The following is a 17,513-nucleotide window of genomic DNA, read 5'->3' on the forward strand; positions in this document are numbered from 1 at the left end:
TCAGGAGTCAGCAAGGAGGACGGGGTGAGACGATGGTGGTGACCGCTCACCCTGATTGAGCCTGTGACCGGGTCAGAGCACCTATGGTGGGCACTCTGCATGTATCATTGCATGGATTCCCTGCAATAATTTAAGGAGACTGGTATCACATCATCCTTCTATATGTTTTAAACTGGTGGGAAAAAATGAGATTCAGAGATGTGAAGTCACCCTCTTGAGTCACAGAGCTGGTAACGGTACAAGAAAGCATCCCAATCTGCCTGTTCTAGAACACGCCACCATTCGGCTGAGCAGTGACGTGTTCTCGGACCTTCCACTCTGGGGACGCCCTGTGGAAATTAGGACCTCTCCAGAAAAGGAGCCAACTGAATGGAGAGAGAGAGGCACATGCATCACTCCTGCCGAGTCTGTTCCCATCAGACCCAATCACCGCCCCACTCGGGCCCAGCAAACAGCAGTGTCTGTCCAGCAGGAGCAAGCAGATCACCGGACAGGGGCTCCAGTGAAGCCAGTACGTCCCAGAACCTGCACCGGCAGGACACTGGGCACTGCTGGTCCTGGGTGTGGTGCTGCTGTGCTGGGTAGGAAGCAGTTAAATAGCACACCCAGGTGGCTGGTGTCACCTCCTTTATCTAAATGCTGCTGCTGGTAGGAACAACTCACAATGTGACCAGGAAGTGGCCGCAAAGTGGTTGGGGTATTTTTGAGGAATGGGGAAGGGGAGAGGAGGAAATTTTTGAGATGACAATAGGCTTGAAAGGTGCTATCCTTTTGTGATAGGCTGGGAATGTTTATAAAACTCCACCCAAAGCACTCATGGAAAGGGTAGAAGTCATTCCCTGATAACAGCAGGCAGCTGCAGTGGGAGATCTGCAGGGGCTTTCTTGGAAAAGCGGAAACTTTCTTAAATCCCAGCTCGGATCACACTCACATGAATGCATAGGAACATAGGAGTGGACGATGAAGCTCATGGCTGAGTACTTTCCTCAGCTGTATCTGGTTTAAGGTTATACCAAGATCTCAGTGAAAAAGAGCTAATAACGAACAGCGGCATCATATTCACAGCGTGGTTCCATATGGGTTGGCAATTGTTGTACATGTGCTTCCTCTTAATATAACTATTTAGTTAGCTGGGAAAATACTACACATGGACATCACCAGATGGTCAATACCAAAATCAGATTGATTATGTTCTTTGCAGCCAAAGATGGGGAAGCTATATACAGTCAGCAAAAACAAGACAGGGAGCTGACTGTGGCTCAGATCATGAACTCCTTATTGCCAAATTCAGACTTAAATTGAAGAAAGTAGGGAAAACCACTAGACCATTCATTCAGCTATGACCTAAATCAAATCCCTTACGACTATACAGTGGAAGTGACAAATAGATTCAAGGGATTAGATCTGATAGAGTGCCTGAAGAGCTATGGACAGAGGTTCATGACATTGTACAGGAGGCAGTTATCAAGACCATACCCAAGAAAAAGAAATGCAAAAAGGCAAAATGGTTGTCTGAGGAGGCCTTATAAACAGCTGTGAAAAGAAGAGAAGGGAAAGGCAAAGGAGAAAAGGAAAGATATACCCATCTGAATGCAGAGTTCCAAAGAATAGCAAGGAGAGAGAAAGCCTTCCTCAGTGATCAAGGCAAAGAAATAGAGGAAAACAAAAAAATGGGAAAGACTAGAGATCTCTTCAAGAAAATTAGAGATATCAAGGGAACTTTTCATGCAAATATGGGCACAATAAAGGACAGAAATGGTATGGACCTAACAGAAGCAAAAGATACTAAGAAGAGGTAGCAAGAAAACAAAGAAGAACTATACAAGAAAGATCTTCAGGACCCAGATAATCATGATGGTGTGACCAATCGCCTAGAGCCAGACATCCTGGAACGGGAAGTCAAGTGGGCCTTAGGAAGCATCATTATGAACAAAGCTAGTGGAGGTGATGGAATTCCAGTTGAGCTATTTCAAATCCTAAAAGATGATGCTGTGAAAGTGCTGCACTCAATATGCTAGCAAATTTGGAAAACTCATCAGTGGCCACAGGACTGGAAAAGCTCAGTTTTCATTCCAGTCCCAAAGAAAGGCAATGCCAAAGAATGCTCAAACTACTGCACTATTGCACTCATCTCACATGCTAGCAAAGTAATGCTCAAAATTCTCCAAGCCAGGCTTCAACACTACGTGAACCGTGAACTTCCAGATGTTCAAGCTGGATTTAGAAAAGGCAGTGGAACCAGAGATCAAATTGCCAACATCTGTTGGGTCATCAAAAAAGCAAGAGAGTTCCAGAAAAATATCTACTTCTGCTTTACTGACTATGCCAAAGCCTTTGACTGTGTGGATCACAACAAACTGTGGAAAATTCTTGAAGAGATGGGAATACCACCTGACCAGCCTTCTGAGAAATATGTATTCAGGTCAAGAAGCAACAGTTAGAACCAGACATGGAACAACAGACTGGTTCCAAATCAGGAAAGGAGTACATCAGGGCTGTATATTGTCACTCTGCTTATTTAACTTATATGCAGAGTATATCATGCTGGGTGAAGCACAAGCTGGAATCAAGATTGCCAGGAGAAATATCAGCAACCTCAGATATGCAGATGACACCACCCTTATGGCAGAAAGAGAAGAAGAACTAAAGAGCCTCTTGATCAAAGTGTTAGAGGAGAGTGAAAATGTTGACTTAAAGCTCAACATTCAGAAAACTAAGATCATGGCATCTGGTCCCATCAATTCATGGCAAACAGATGGGGAAACAGTGGAAACAGTCACAGACTATTTTGGGGGGCTTCAAAAATCACTGCAGATGGTGACTGAATCCATGAAATTAAAAGACACTTGCTCCTTGGAAGCAACCTAGACAGCATATTAAAAAGCAGAGCCATTACTTTGCCAACAAAGGTCCATCTAGTCAAAGCTTTGATTTTTCTAGTGGTCATGTATGGATGTGAGAGTTGGACTCTAAAGAAAGCTGAGGGCCAAAGAACTGATGCTTTTGAACTGTGGTGTTGGAGAAGACTCTTGAGAGGCCCTTGGATTTCAAGGAAATCCAACCAGTCCATCCTAAAGAAAATCAGTCTTGTATATTCACTGGAAGGACTGATGCTGAAGTTGAAACTTCAATACTTTGGCCACCTGATGTGAAGAATTGACTCATTAGAAAAGACCCTGATGCTGGGAAAAATTGAAGGCGGGAGGAGAAGGGGATGACAGAGGATGAGATGGTTGGATGGCATCACCAACTCAATGGACAGGAGTTTGAGTAAGCTCCAGGAGTTGGTGATGGACAGGGAGGCCTAGCATGCTGCAGTCCATGGGGTCACAAAGAGTCAGATAAGACTGAGCAATTGAACTGAACTAAACTAGCTGTGTATATTTTTCACCCCTTAATGTGGGTTTAGTCCTTCTCATTAAATTCTCTTTTCAAGGTTCAGAGAAGTGACAGGCGAATAAAAGGAAAGACCTGTTCTGGGAGGGCTCCACTGAGAACTGCAGTCAAGGTGCTGGGTAACACTGGAGGAATGCCAACTAGTCAGCTCTTTCAGAAAGCATCTGAGCACACGAGCACTGTAAGCTTTAAAGCTGTTCTGCTCTTAGACCAGCATCTTCCCTTCTGTCTCTCTAGTCAAAGGAAATGATGCTAAAAGTAGGAAAGAAAGTTTACAGAGCTGCTCACTGTGGTCTTGTTGGTAATAGCAAATATTGGAAGTGTTGCAATTGTCACCCGTTGATAGGGAGATAATAAGTGGCTCAGTTAAAATGAACAACTAGAATCTTTTTCTGCCACTGAATTATGTTTCAGAGTATATGAAATGTTCAGAACTACGTTAAAATATTACAGCATGTGCTCCTTAGCACACTCCAGCTGGGCTGTGATCCTCTGCACTCCACCGAGCTCCCTTCTGACCACCACCTTGCTAAACCCCGTGCTCCAACCTCTTCCCCATCTCACTCAGTAGCACTTGACACCAGGGCCATCCCCTCCAACACTTTTTTTCCTCCAGACTCTCCTGCTTTTACCAGGTTGCCTGTTCTTCCTCAATCTCCTTCTTTCCTGGAACTTTATCACCAAGAGCACCTTAGGGCTGAGTCTTGGGTCCTCTCCTCAGCGCTATGGACTCTTCCCTGGGAGGTCTTGGTCCTATGGCTTTAAATAATACCCATAAGCTGATAACTTCCAAACCATATCTTTACCAGAACTTTGTATCCATCAAAGGTAACCACACTAGTTCCCATCACATTATAGGCATTCAAGTATTTGTTAAACAAATGAATTTTATGGAAAAAGGAGCAGCATGCAAACTTTTCTAATCAATGCGATCATAAGCAGGTAAAAGTGAAATAAAATACCCAAACATAAAAAAATATAAAATACCCCAAAGAAAATATATCCAAATGTTACAACCTCTTATACACATTCTATCCCCAGCATTAGTCACAGGTCAACCACTAAGACTCTCATCTAAAATATCCCTGTACTGAATAGATAAAGAAGATATAGCACGTGCACACACACATATAGAGAGTATTACTCAGCCATTAAAAAGAATGAAATAATGTCATTTGCAGCAGCATAGATGGGCCTACAGATTGTCATGGTGAGTGAAGTAAGTCAAACACAGAGAAATATCGTATAATATATAATATCCCTTATAGGTGGAATCTAAAAATGAACTCATTTACAAAACAGAAAATGACTAATAGAAAATGAACTTATGGTTACCAGTGGGGGCAGGGGGATGAGGGGAAGAGATAGCTTGGGAGTTTGGGATGGACATGGACATCCTGCTATATTTTAAATGGATAACCAACAAGTTTCTACTATATAGCACAGGGAACTCTGTTCAATGTTTTGTGGCAGCTTAGATGGGGGGGGGGTTGTCGAGGGAGAATGGATACATGTTATGGCTGAGTAACTTTGTTTTCCACCTGAAACTATCACAACATTGTTAATCAGCTGTACGCATATATAAAATTAAAAGTTTAAAATAAAATATCTCTGTACCATTCACGGCACTTATAATGCTATACTGTACCACTCATTTCATGCTGTAGTAAAGACTTAATAAAAATTAGAGTGATCAACAGATGAATGGATAAACAATATAAGGTCTGTCTATAGACTCTTGAGGGTCCCTTGGACTGCTAGGAGATCCTACCAGTCCTTCTAAGGGAGATCAGCCCTGGGTGTTCTTTGGAAGGATTGATGCTAAAACTGAAACTCCAGTACTTTGGCCACCTCATGCGAAGAGTTGACTCATTGGAAAAGACTCTGATGCTGGGAGGGATTGGGGGCAGGAGGAGAAGGGGACGACAGAGGATGAGATGGCTGGATGGCATCACGGACTCGATGGACGTGAGTTTGAGTGAACTCTGGGAGATGGTGATAGACAGGGAGGCCTGGCGTGCTGCGATTCATGGGGTCGCAAAGAGTCGGACACGCCTGAGCGACTGATCTGATCTGATCTGATACAGTGAAATGCTATTCAACCACACAAAGGAATAAAGTGATGACACATGGTACAACAGATTAACCTTGAAAAATTATGCTGAGTGAAAAAAGTCAGACATACACAAAATATATGATTCCATTTGTATGAAATGTTCAGAAGAAGCAAATCCACAGAGACAGAAAGCAGATGAGTATGTGCTGGGGGCTGGGGGAGGGGGAAGGACAGTGACTGCTCGGCGGGTGTGGGGTTTCTGTTTGGGATGTGATGGAAAGCTTTGGAGCTAGACAGTGCTGATGGCTGCACATCATTGTGAATGTACTTGATGCCACTGAATTGTACACTTTAAAAATATTTAAATGGCAAATTTAATGTAATGTGCATTTTATCACAATAAAAACAGTTAGACTAAGCATCTTTAAAACTCTTGGGAGCCAAATGTCTTAATCCAAAAGTTAAAATTCCTTTACTCTTTAAAAAAAAAAGAAAATAAAACAAAAATATGGCATTTCCTCAAAGAGTAACAAAGGAATGCTGTTTGGAGGTACTTGTATATCAGAGTAAGAGCAGTTTAAGGTACAATCCAAAGGTAACATATAAAGAAGTCAGCTAAAAATGGAATTGAGGAATGCTTATTTTAATGTGTGTCAACACCAAAGAAATACATCAAAGCAAAAAGAGAATTTGGACTAAAGTAGCTAACAAGGTCTATTTATAGGCAAAAATTTGAAGCTGCAAGTTGTCAGATAAGGCAAAATTAATTTTGTGAAAGTATGAAAATCTGGCAGAACAGCAAGTTTATGTTAAAAAAAAAAAAGTGGAAAGGGGATTAAGGTAGAAATGCCAAAAATAGAAGAGTAAGTTAAGAGAATTGACGAAGACAGGCTCAAGTTAGTGAGAGGGAAAAAAAGGCACTGAAGGTCTTTAACAGCAATTTCAGATTTTTCAAGGATGAGTAGAAGAGCATACTGGCAGGTTTTAGGAGTGAAAAGTTCAACAGTGGAGGGACCTAGCACTTTTTGTCAAAGGCTGACTAGACACAGAGAATGCTGCTGAAAAGGAAAATAATGTGATCATGATGGTAAAAAGAAGAAATGCTTCTAAAAACATGTGGTGATACAATTTACTGTCTAACCAGGGTCTCTGGACAATGAAAGGGACATAATTAACAATTCTGCCAGGACAACAGGAGTAAATCATGACTGTTCCAGGCCAACCAGGGAGCAGTCACCCTACGTGTAGGCAACTTCAAAGCAGACACTGCTGCTGCTGCTGCTGCTGCTGCTAAGCCGCTTCAGTTGTGTCCGACTCTGTGCGACCCCAGAGATGGCAGCCCACCAGGCTCCCCCGTCCCTCGGATTCTCCAGGCAAGAACACTGGAGTGGGTCGCCATTTCCTTCTCCAGTGCAGGAAAGTGAAAAGTGAAAGTGAAGATTGCTCAATCTTCACTCAATCAGAACATGTGCTCACTTTTTATAACATGTATTTAGCAAGGTCCCCTGTGCCATGCTGAATTAATATTTGAAACTAACCATCTATCTATATAATTTCAAAGAGAAAACAAACGTAAAACCCTAAGTAAAAGATTAAGGAAAAATAAAAAGAAAGTAAATTATAATAATATTTATTTCAATAAGAAATTTCAATAGTGAACATCAACAGATGTTCAAGTGTGACTATTTCAAAATAATATGCTCAGGCATATTAGAAGACATAGCGAAACAGATGCCTGCACTGACTCATATGCATGTTTGGATTCAAAGGTGAATGATCACAAAACACTGTATAGTCACGGAAATAAAGGAACAAAGGTATACAGGTGGACACCAGAATAACGAGTAGTGTTAGCAGTGTTATTTGTCAACTGTATCTCAATAAAGAGAAAAAAGCAGAAAAAAATATAGCAAAAAGAAAAAGTAATGTTAGGATAAATAACAGAGCACACATATTATAAAACAAAAGAAGAAAGAGCCCATTTGGCTGGAACCGCCATCTTCTGGTAATTCGCCAAAAGGATCAACACAAAGGGAAACAGGAGGGGCTGCATGCTCTCTAGGCCTTTCAGAAAACATGGAGCTGTACCTTTGGCCACATACATGCGAATACATGAAAGGTGATATTGTAGGTATCAAGGGACTGGGTACTATTCAAAAAGGATTGCCCCACAAGTGACCATGGCAAAACCGGGAGAGTCTACAGTGTTACCCAGCATGCTGTTGGCATCGTTGTAAACAAACAAGTCAAGGGCAAGATTCTTGCCAAGAGAATTAGTGTGTGTATCGAGCATATTAAGCACTCTAAGAGCTGAGATAGCTTCCTGAAACATGTGAAGGCAAATGATCAGAAAAAGAAGGAAGCCAAAGAGAAAGGGACTTGGGTTCATCCGAAGTGCCAGCCTGCTCCACCCAGAGAAGCACACTTCGTGAGGACCAATGGAAAGGACCCGAACTGTTGGAGCCCATCCCCTATAAATTCATGGCCTGATGGGTGTAAAAATAAAGACCTAGACTGTAAAAAACAACAAAAAAAGAACAAAACCTTAAGAGAAGATAACATAGCAAGACAAGTGATAGACCACTGAAGTGGAAAAATGGGGGAAAATGACTGTAAGTGTGGTGTCAAAACACCTTTCTGCTATATGACATGGGATCCTTGAGACCTCATCTGTACTGAAACGCAGATTCAGTCCCTATTATGCATAAGGCATTAGCTAGAGCTTCAGCCAGTAGACTGGTGTGTGTAATAAAAGCTAGAACAAAACTTGAGCCTTAAGAGAAAGACAAAGTGCTTCAAAGATGGGGGAGGGGACGTTCCGGTGCAGGGCCTGCTGAAGATCCTGAATTTCAGTTTAAAGGTAGAAATCCTTGCTGGAAGATTTGAAGGGAGGGAGTGTTTGATTTTTTTTTTTTTTTAGCAGCAACGTGGAAATTCATGGGGCCGCAAAGTGTCAGACATGACTGAGCGACTGAACTGACTGACCAATGTGTGGCATTGGGGAGACACGTTGGGAATCCATGCAAGAGGACAGAGATGACGGGCTGGAATGGTGGCAGTGGGGACAAATGAGCTGGCCCAGCAGGATCTGGTGATGGACTGGCGAAGGGGAGGGAGGGGGGACTTCAGGATGACGAGGTGGCTGGGCTACCTTCCTTCCCAAGAAGGTTTGTGTTGTCACGTGTCAAGGTCTTAGCTGTGTCTTCCAGGAGTCATGAAAGTCCTGGCCATACATGTTAGCAGGCCTCTCCCAGGGGCTGCCTGTCCCTGTATAAGCGGGGGCCTCGCCCCATATAAACGGTTCACCCTACTGCCTCCAATCAGGCAGTGAGCTTCGGAGGTCACTGCCACACCACAGTGCCCTCTCCACGGAAGGTACACACGTGCATTACTTTCATACAATGACACTCAATAACAAGCAGTTGACCCTTGAAGAACATGGGGGTCGGGGGCATCCACCCCATGTAGCAGAAGATTCACACACTGCTAATCTGTTTCAGAAATGAAGGAACTGATACATGACTCACCCAAGGGGAGTAAGCTGAAATGACTTGTACAGACCTGGGACTCAAACCCTAGTTCTTTTGATTTGATTATTGTGATCTCTAATCAAAGACAAGCTTTTCCCCACACTTAATTAAATGAAAATACTATTTATTGAAAAGAATCCATGTATATGTGAACCCACACATTTCAAACCTGTGTTGTTCAAGGGTCAGCTGTTCATCCTTCCATAAGGCTAAGGAGGTCATCCAAGGACATCAAGTAGACATTTCAGGAGTTCTGTTTGGATCCCCAGGAGCAGATGCACTAAAGAACCAATTCTTCCTCAAGGGGTTGAAATAAAATATTCACCACTTAGAACTACTTCCCAGTCATTGATGGATAAGGTAGTCATATCCTACCAAATGAATTCAAAGGAGTAGTGACCTGAAGTTTCATTCTGGAGGGAGGAATAATTCAATAAATGGCAACCAGGGATCTCTAAGTTGTCTTAAATAAGTACTCTGAAAAGGATTTAGATCCTCTAAAGAGAGAAAATGGCGATTTCCTTTAGAGTCTTCTTTCTGAGGCCAAGACTCCCAGGCATCCCAGCTCACTTCTCAAGAGTTATTTTCCATTGTGATTCTGCCCTCCAAAACACCAAGCCAAGTAGCAGGCATTCCCTTTAGTACTTAAGTCATAAAGAGTGATTTTATAAAAATTTATCAGAAAGGAAATAAAGAGAAAGTCACCCCTGGTTTGAGCCCCTCTGCATTTGTGGGTCTGATGTGGTGGGAGTAATCTGGCTGCAGCTACTACATGGATGTCTGATCAGAAACCACCCAGTGGGCAAGTGTAGTGTATGGGAATGTTATTTTAAGCATGGTTCTGCAGAAATTCACTGTACTAATAAGCAACCCATTTTTGCTTGGAATCACACAAAATGATGGTGTATCAAACACGGAACATGTGAAAAATCTGTGATCATGTGTGGTAGAAACCCATGCATTCAGAAAAATAAAAATAAGTTAGAAGACTCATGAAGCAGAAATAAGCACATAGTATGCCTGTCTTTCTAGCTGTGGCTAAGGGGAGCAGTGCTCTGTAACCTGTCTTGCTATGTTATCTTCTTTTAATGTTTCATTCATTCTTGGTTTTTTTTTTTTTTCACAGTCCAGGTCTTTATATTTACACCCATCAGGCCATGAATTCAAAGGGAATGGGCTCCAACAGTTCGAGTTCTTTTCCTTTCACCTGGAGAGCGACATGAAGTGTGAAAATAGAAAAGCAATGGCGAAGGGCAGACTGTCCACTCATACTCTGGGATGGATATGACTCTACAAACCACCTGGCCTCATGCTCCAGACCTGCCACGGTCTCCTCCCCATCTCTCCTTCAGTTTCATTTCCCACTATCTCTGCTCCTGCCTGGTCCTCCACCCCAGGCCTTAATTCTCTCCACTGTTCTCCCATCCCTATCATCAGAATCAGACTCTGCCATCCAAACGGCATCCACCTGACCTGCTCCTCCAGGACGAACCAAGTCCTTCCTCCACCAAAAAGACATCACCCGTTTCAGCCTCTAGAGATCTCGTCCTCCTCTAAGCTTACACAGCTGATGTGCCAATCATTTGCCAGATAAACCAATGCTATCTTAAGACTGGGGTTGTGTTTTGACTTAGCTTTCAACATGTCTGGGTCTTATCTGACCAACCAGGTTCTTGCAGAAAGGATCTGACAAAGTATGTTGTCTCCCACACAGCACCACCCGAAGTCAGCACTTCCTAAACGCATCCTGATGTTGTTGCCTAATCATCACATAACAGTGAAATATGAGGTCAAGAAAGTCTGCCTCTTGAGAGCAACTACCAAGTCTTGTTGCTCTTAGATAACAGCACAAAGTTTGCACGTGCAATAAAGCTTGAGGAATGCAGAAGCGGCCAGGACTACAAGCGACAGGAAAGTATGGGGGGCTTGGGGTGGAGATGGGAGAACCGGATGGAGGAGTAAGAGATGAGGAGAAAAGACAGCACCATCAGGAGTGAAAACTGGGCCAGTCAGCAGTGCTGGCATATAGTTTGGAGGCAAACTGTAAGGTGGAAACAGCTGAAGGAAGGGAGACAAGGATTTGGAAGTCATCCTTCAACAGAATGAGACCAAGCCATTTGTCATCTAACTTTTCCATGTAGCAAATACGTGAGCCCTCTGCCAAGGCACTCTTGACACACAACTGTTTAACAGCGAGACTGCAGGGGCGAAAAGAATAAGTTTACCTCTACCACATTTATCTATTTAACTTTGATGAGATAGAAAAGGACAAAAATGCAGAGCATTTTAATTTTCTGACTGGGTAAGAAAAAAAATAGGGCATATACACTTACAAAAAGGAGTGTGATCGGGGGTGTTATGGACTGAAAAGAGATTATAAAGAGTATAAATGAGAAATATAACTACAGGTCTTTAAAGAAGGTAGAAGATTTAGGTAAAAGAAGATGGTATGAAAGAAGAGAACAACACAACAAAAGGAGAATCATAACGGATGTTCTTGAGGAATAGAGTGATTTAAAACTCAGCCACTGCAAATAGACACAGTCTCAAAATATATATTGCCATCAATCTAATTCAATGTGAAAATGAAAGGGATCTGAGAAATCTGTTCCCGAAAAAGGGTAGTAGCAAAACATAGTGTAAAAGCGTTTCCTACAAACCCAAATATCACCAGATAACCCTGGTGTCAGCGACACCAGAGTAGCTAGGCCAGCGGTCACTAAGGCCACTCTTGCCCCTTAAACGCCGTGGCGTGGGTCACTCTCCCTTCTGCTGCCACATTCTGGGTGGCCTGCCACCTGGCTCTGTTTCTCACACATGGTCTGGGAGTACTTAATTCTACTAAGTCATATTGGTTATCTATTTGCAGTCTCTTTCCAGTAGGAGGTAACCTCTGAGAGGGCGGGGAGCCTGTCTGAAATGGGCCTGGCCCAGAGAGGGACCGAGTGGAGCACAAGGCTGTGGTAGAGGGACACATTCTCAGCTCTGGGAGACATGCCAGCATGAGGCATGTGTCTTTGCTTTTCAACAGAGACAAGTGGAGCAGCCTCAGAAACCATCACCTACAGGGCCTTCCCGCTTAGGACTAGAACCGCATCATCCGCTGTCCTGATTCTCAGGCGTTAGAATTTGGGCAGGAATGACACCATCAGGTCTCCTGGTTCTCCAGCTTGCTGACTGAAGATCTTGGGACTTGTCAGCCCCCATAATTGTGACAGCCAATTCCTTGTCATGAATCTTTTTATACAACATATACATATGATCTATTCTGTTTATCTGGAGAACTCTAACATAGTAGGTAGAGGCACTAGCCTGCTGGTTCTCAAAGGGTTGGACCCAGTGTGCATCAACCTAGTATCAACACCACGAGGAAACTTTTAGAAATGAAAACTCTTCAGCTCATCCTACAGCTACTAACCCAGAAACTCTGGGGCAGCGCCCAGCAGTTTGTGGTTTCAGAAGCCCTCCAGGTGATTCTGATGCACGCTCACCCTTGAGAATCACTCATACTAGGATAAATACACCACATCTGTAATGGAATTCTTCCTTACTACTCAAAGTGTGATATGTGGACCAGCCACACGGGCATCACCAGCGACTGGTTAGAACTACAATGCCAAAGAATGCTCAAACTACCACACAATTGCCCTCATCTCACATGCTAGCAAAGTAATGCTCAAAATTCTCCAAGCCAGGCTTCAGCAATATGTGAACCATGAACTTCCAGATGTTCAAGCTGGATTTAGAAAAGACAGAGGAACCAGAGATCAAATTGCCAACATCTGTTGGATCATTGAAAAAGCAACAGAGTTCCAGAAAAACATCTACTTCTGCTTTATTGACTATGCCAAAGCCTTTGAGTGTGTGGATCACAACAAACTGTGGAAAATTCTGAAAGAGATGGGAATACCAGACCACCTGACCTGCCCCTTGAGAAATCTGTATGCAGGTCAGGAAGCAACAGTTAGAACTGGACATGCAACAACAGACTGGTTCCAAATCGGGAAAGGAGTACGTCAAGGCTGTATATTGTCACCCTGCTTATTTAACTTATAAGCAGAGTACATCATGAGAAATGCTGGGCTGGAGGAAGCACAAGCTGGAATTAAGATTGCCAGGAGAAATATTAATAACCTCAGATATGCAGATGACACCACCCTTATGGCAAAAAGTGAAGAAGAACTAAAAAGCCTCTTGATGAAAGTGAAAGAGGAGAGTAAAAATGTTGACTTAAATAAAGCTCAACATTCAGAAAACTAAGATCATGGCATTTGGTCCCATTACTTCATGGGAAATAGATGGGGAAACAGTGGAAACAGTGAGAGACTTTATTTTCCAAAATCACTGCAGATGGTGACTGCAGCCATGAAATTAAAAGACACTTGCTCCTTGGAAGAAAAGTTATGACCAACCTAGATAGCATATTAAAAAGCAGAGCCATTACTTTGCCAACAAAGATCCATCTAGTCAAAGCTATGGTTCTTAGTCATGTATGGATGTGAGACTTGGATTCTAAAGAAAGCTGATGGCCAAAGAATTGATGCTTTTGAACTGTGGTGTTGGAGAAGATTCTTGAGAGTCCCTTGGACTGCAAGGAGAGCTAACCAGTCCATCCTAAAGTAAATCAGTCCTGTATATTCATTGGAAGGACTGATAATGAACCTGAAACTCCAATACTTTGGCCACTTCATGCAAAGAACTGACTCATTTGAAAAGACACTGATGCTGGGGAAAATTGAAGGCAGGAGGAGAAGGGGACACAGGATGAGATAGTATCACTGACTCAATGGACATGAGTTTGAGTAGACTCTGAGAGTTGGTGATGGACAGGGAGGCCTGGCGTGCTGCAGTCCATGGGGTCGCAGAGTTGGACTTGACTGAGCGACTGAACTGAACTGAATTGGTTAGAACTGTAGGCATGTGCGCAGCACTCCAGAGCTACAGAACAAGAATCTGCGTTTTCACAAGATTCCCCAGGTGATCTGGGTGCCCTTGCATTCGCATTAAACATGCCTAATGGTGGGTCTGAGCTGTTCTGAGGTCGGATCACCTCTGGGCTGACCACTCTGTCTTTCCCTGGGTTCCTGAGCTCAAGTCCTTAAAATTAACCATCTTATTGCTTGAAATGATTTAAGTGACTATCTGGTCCCTGAGACACAAAGGGTCTTCCCAGAGTCACAGCATGGGTGAGGGGCATATCTCCTCATGTCAGCCCCACCCCTCACTCTACCCCATGCCCGAGGTTCACACTGTGGAGTGACTGCCCTGGACAAGCCACCACCTTGTTTATACCTGTGGGCTTCTTTTCTCTTTTCTCTACGTAAACCTTGTTTATCCCTATTCACATGGGAGTTTCTAGAGCTCTGCTGTCTGGTATGGTAGCCATTAGCCACCAGTTGTTACTGAGCTCTTGAAATACAGCTGGTTTGAATTAAGATGCGCTACTATGTAAAATATGCTGCAAATGTTAAAGAACATAAAATATCTTAGGAATAATTTTCATATTGATTATATTTTGAAATGATAAATTTTAAATATATTGTATTAAGTAAAATATGTTATCAAAATTGATTTCAACTTAAAAAATGTGACTACTAGAAAACATAAGATTACACATGTGGCTCACATTATACGTGTGCTAAGCCACTTCAGTCTTGTCCAGTTCTTCGCAACCCGATGAACTGTAGCCCGCCAGGCTCCTCTGTCCGTGGGACTTCCCAGTATTATATAGTTGACCTTTTAACAACTTGGGGAGTAGGGGTGCCCATCCTCCCCACAGTGGAAAATCCATGTATAACTTATAGTCAGCCCTCCATACACATGTGGTTTCTATGTATCTGCAGTTCTACATCGCAGATTTAACCAATCTCAAATCATGTAGTACTGTAGTATTTACTACTGAAAAAAAAGCCCTGTATAAGTGGACCTGCAAGGTTTAAACCTGTACTGTTCAAGGATCAACTGTATTTTTCTGGACAGTGTGGGGCTAGAGAACAGGCCATGGCCCCTCCATTAGAGAGAAGCTCCCGAGGGGGCAGGCATCACATCTCTCCCTTGCTCTACACCAAGCTTTGTGACAAGCTGTCTGGAGGTGGGTGAGCGTCAGGGCTGGCTAAACAGACCCTTTCCAGGGTTCAGCCTAGGGTTTAATTCCACTGCACAAGGTCATGAATGGTCCTGTCATTAAGATGCTTGCCCTCATGGGAGATACTGCATGTTTCTTGGCCCTGGTTACCGAAGGAAATCAGAGGAGAAAGCTTCCTCTTCCACTCTTCCTGCAAGGATTTCCCTCTGCGAGTAGTTCTTAGGATGTTAATGCCAGGTTTGAATCACAAAGCTCCCATTTACTGAGAGCCTGCTATTTGACAGTGCTGTGCTGATCCTTACACAGTCCATGGGGCAGCCATTAGCATCTGTTTCTGGGAAAGAAAATGAGGTTTGAAAGGTTAATTTCTACACAGTTAGAAGTTCAGTTCAGTTCAGTCACTCAGTCGTGTCCAGCTCTCTGCGACCTCATAAACCGCAGCACGCCAGGCCTCCCTGTCCATCACCAACTCCTGGAGTTCACTCAGACTCACGTCCATCGAATCAGTAATGCCATCCAGCCATCTCATCCTCTGTCATCCCCTTCTCATCCTGCCCCCAATCCCTCCCAGCATCAGAGTCTTTTCCAATGAGTCAACTCTTCGCATGAGGTGGCCAAAGTACTGGAGTTTCAGCTTTAGCAGCATTCCTTCCAAAGAAATCCCAGGGCTGATCTCCTTCAGAATGGACTGGTTGGATCTCCTTGCAGTCCAAGGGGCTCTCAAGAGTCTTCTCCAACATCACAGTTCAAAAGCATCAATTCTTCAGCGCTCAGCCTTCTTCACAGTCCAACTCTCACATCCATACATGACCACTGGAAAAACCATAGCCTTGACTAGACGGACCTTAGTCGGCAAAGTAATGTCTCTGCTTTTGAATATGCTATCTAGGTTGGTCATAACTCTTCTTCCAAGGAGTAAGTGTCTTTTAATTTCATGGCTGCAGTCACCATCTGCAGTGATTTTGGAGCCCCCAAAAATTAAGTCTGACACTGTTTCTATTGTTTCCCCATCTATTTCCCATGAAGTGATGGGACCGGATGCCATGATCTTCATTTTCTGAATGTTGAGCTTTAAGCCAACTTTTTCACTCTCCTCTTTCACTTTCGTCAAGAGGCTTTTTAGTTCCTCTTCACTTTCTGCCATAAGGGTGGTGTCATCTGCATATCTGAGGTTATTGATATTTCTCCCGGCAATCTTGATTCAATCTTGTGTTTCTTCCAGTCCAGCGTTTCTCATGATGTGCTCTGCATATAAGTTAAATAAGCAGGGTGACAATATACAGCCTTGACGTACTCCTTTTCTATTTGGAACCAGTCTGTTGTTCCATGTCCAGTTCTAACTGTTGCTTCCTGACCTGCATACAGATTTCTCAAGAGGCTGGTCAGGTGGTCTGGTATTCCCATCTCTTTCAGGACTTTCCACAGTTTATTGTGGTCCACAAGGCATAGTCAATAAAGCAGAAATAGATGTTTTTCTGGAACTCTCTTGCTTTTTCCATGATCCAACAGATGTTGGCAATTTGACCTCTGGTTCCTCTGCCTTTTCTAAAACCAGCTTGAACATCAGGAAGTTCACGGTTCACGTATTGCTGAAGCCTGGCTTGGATAATTTTGAGCATTACTTTACTAGTGTGTGAGATGAGTGCAATTGTGCAGTAGTTTGAGCATTCTTTGGCCTGTCTTTGGGATTGGAATGAAAACTGACCTTTTCCAGTCCTGTGGCCACTGATGAGTTTTCCAAATTTGCTGGCATATTGAGTGCAGCACTTTCACAGCATCATCTTTCAGGATTTGAAATAGCTCTACTGGAATTCCATCACCTCCACTAGCTTTGTTCGTAGTGATGATTTCTAAGGCCCACTTGACTTCACATTCCAGGATGTCTGGCTCTAGGTGAGTGATCACACCATCATGATTATCCAGGTCGTGAAGATCTTTTTTGTACAGTTCTTCTATGTATTCTTGCCACCTCTTCTTAATATCTTCTGCTTCTGTTAGGTCCATACCATTTCTGTCCTTTATTGAGCCTATCTTTGCATGAAATGTTCCCTTGGTATCTCTGATTTTCTTGAAGAGATCTCTAGTCTTTCCCATTCTGTTCTTTTCCTCTATTTCTTTGCATTGATTGCTGAAGAAGGCTTTCTTATCTCTTCTTGCTATTCTTTGGAACTCTGCATTCAGATTCTTATATCTTTCCTTTTCTCCTTTGCTTTTCACTTCTCTTCTTTTCACAGCTATTTGTAAGGCCTCCCCAGACAGCCATTTTGCTTTTTTGCATTTCTTTTCCATGGGGATGGTCTTGATCCCTGTCTCCTGTACAATGTCACGAACCTCTGTCCATAGTTCATCAGGCACTCTATCTATCAGATCTAGTCCCTTAAATCTATTTCTCACTTCCACTGTATAATCATAAGGGATTTGATTTAGGTCATACCTGAATGGTCTA

At 43.1% G+C, this 17,513-nt stretch overlaps 1 protein-coding gene and 1 pseudogene across 5 annotated transcripts in view; one reads left to right on the plus strand and one right to left on the minus strand.

Moving 5' to 3' along the window:
* MYLK (myosin light chain kinase) overlaps positions 1-17,513 on the minus strand; it is a 280,492-nt gene that overhangs the window by 123,952 nt on the left and 139,027 nt on the right. The gene's annotated exons all lie outside the window — the stretch shown is intronic.
* LOC138429519 (large ribosomal subunit protein eL21-like) lies at positions 6,299-7,942 on the plus strand (annotated as a pseudogene).

This window comes from Ovis canadensis, chromosome 1, assembly GCF_042477335.2.
Source record: "Ovis canadensis isolate MfBH-ARS-UI-01 breed Bighorn chromosome 1, ARS-UI_OviCan_v2, whole genome shotgun sequence".
Taxonomy (NCBI): Eukaryota; Metazoa; Chordata; class Mammalia; order Artiodactyla; family Bovidae; genus Ovis; species Ovis canadensis.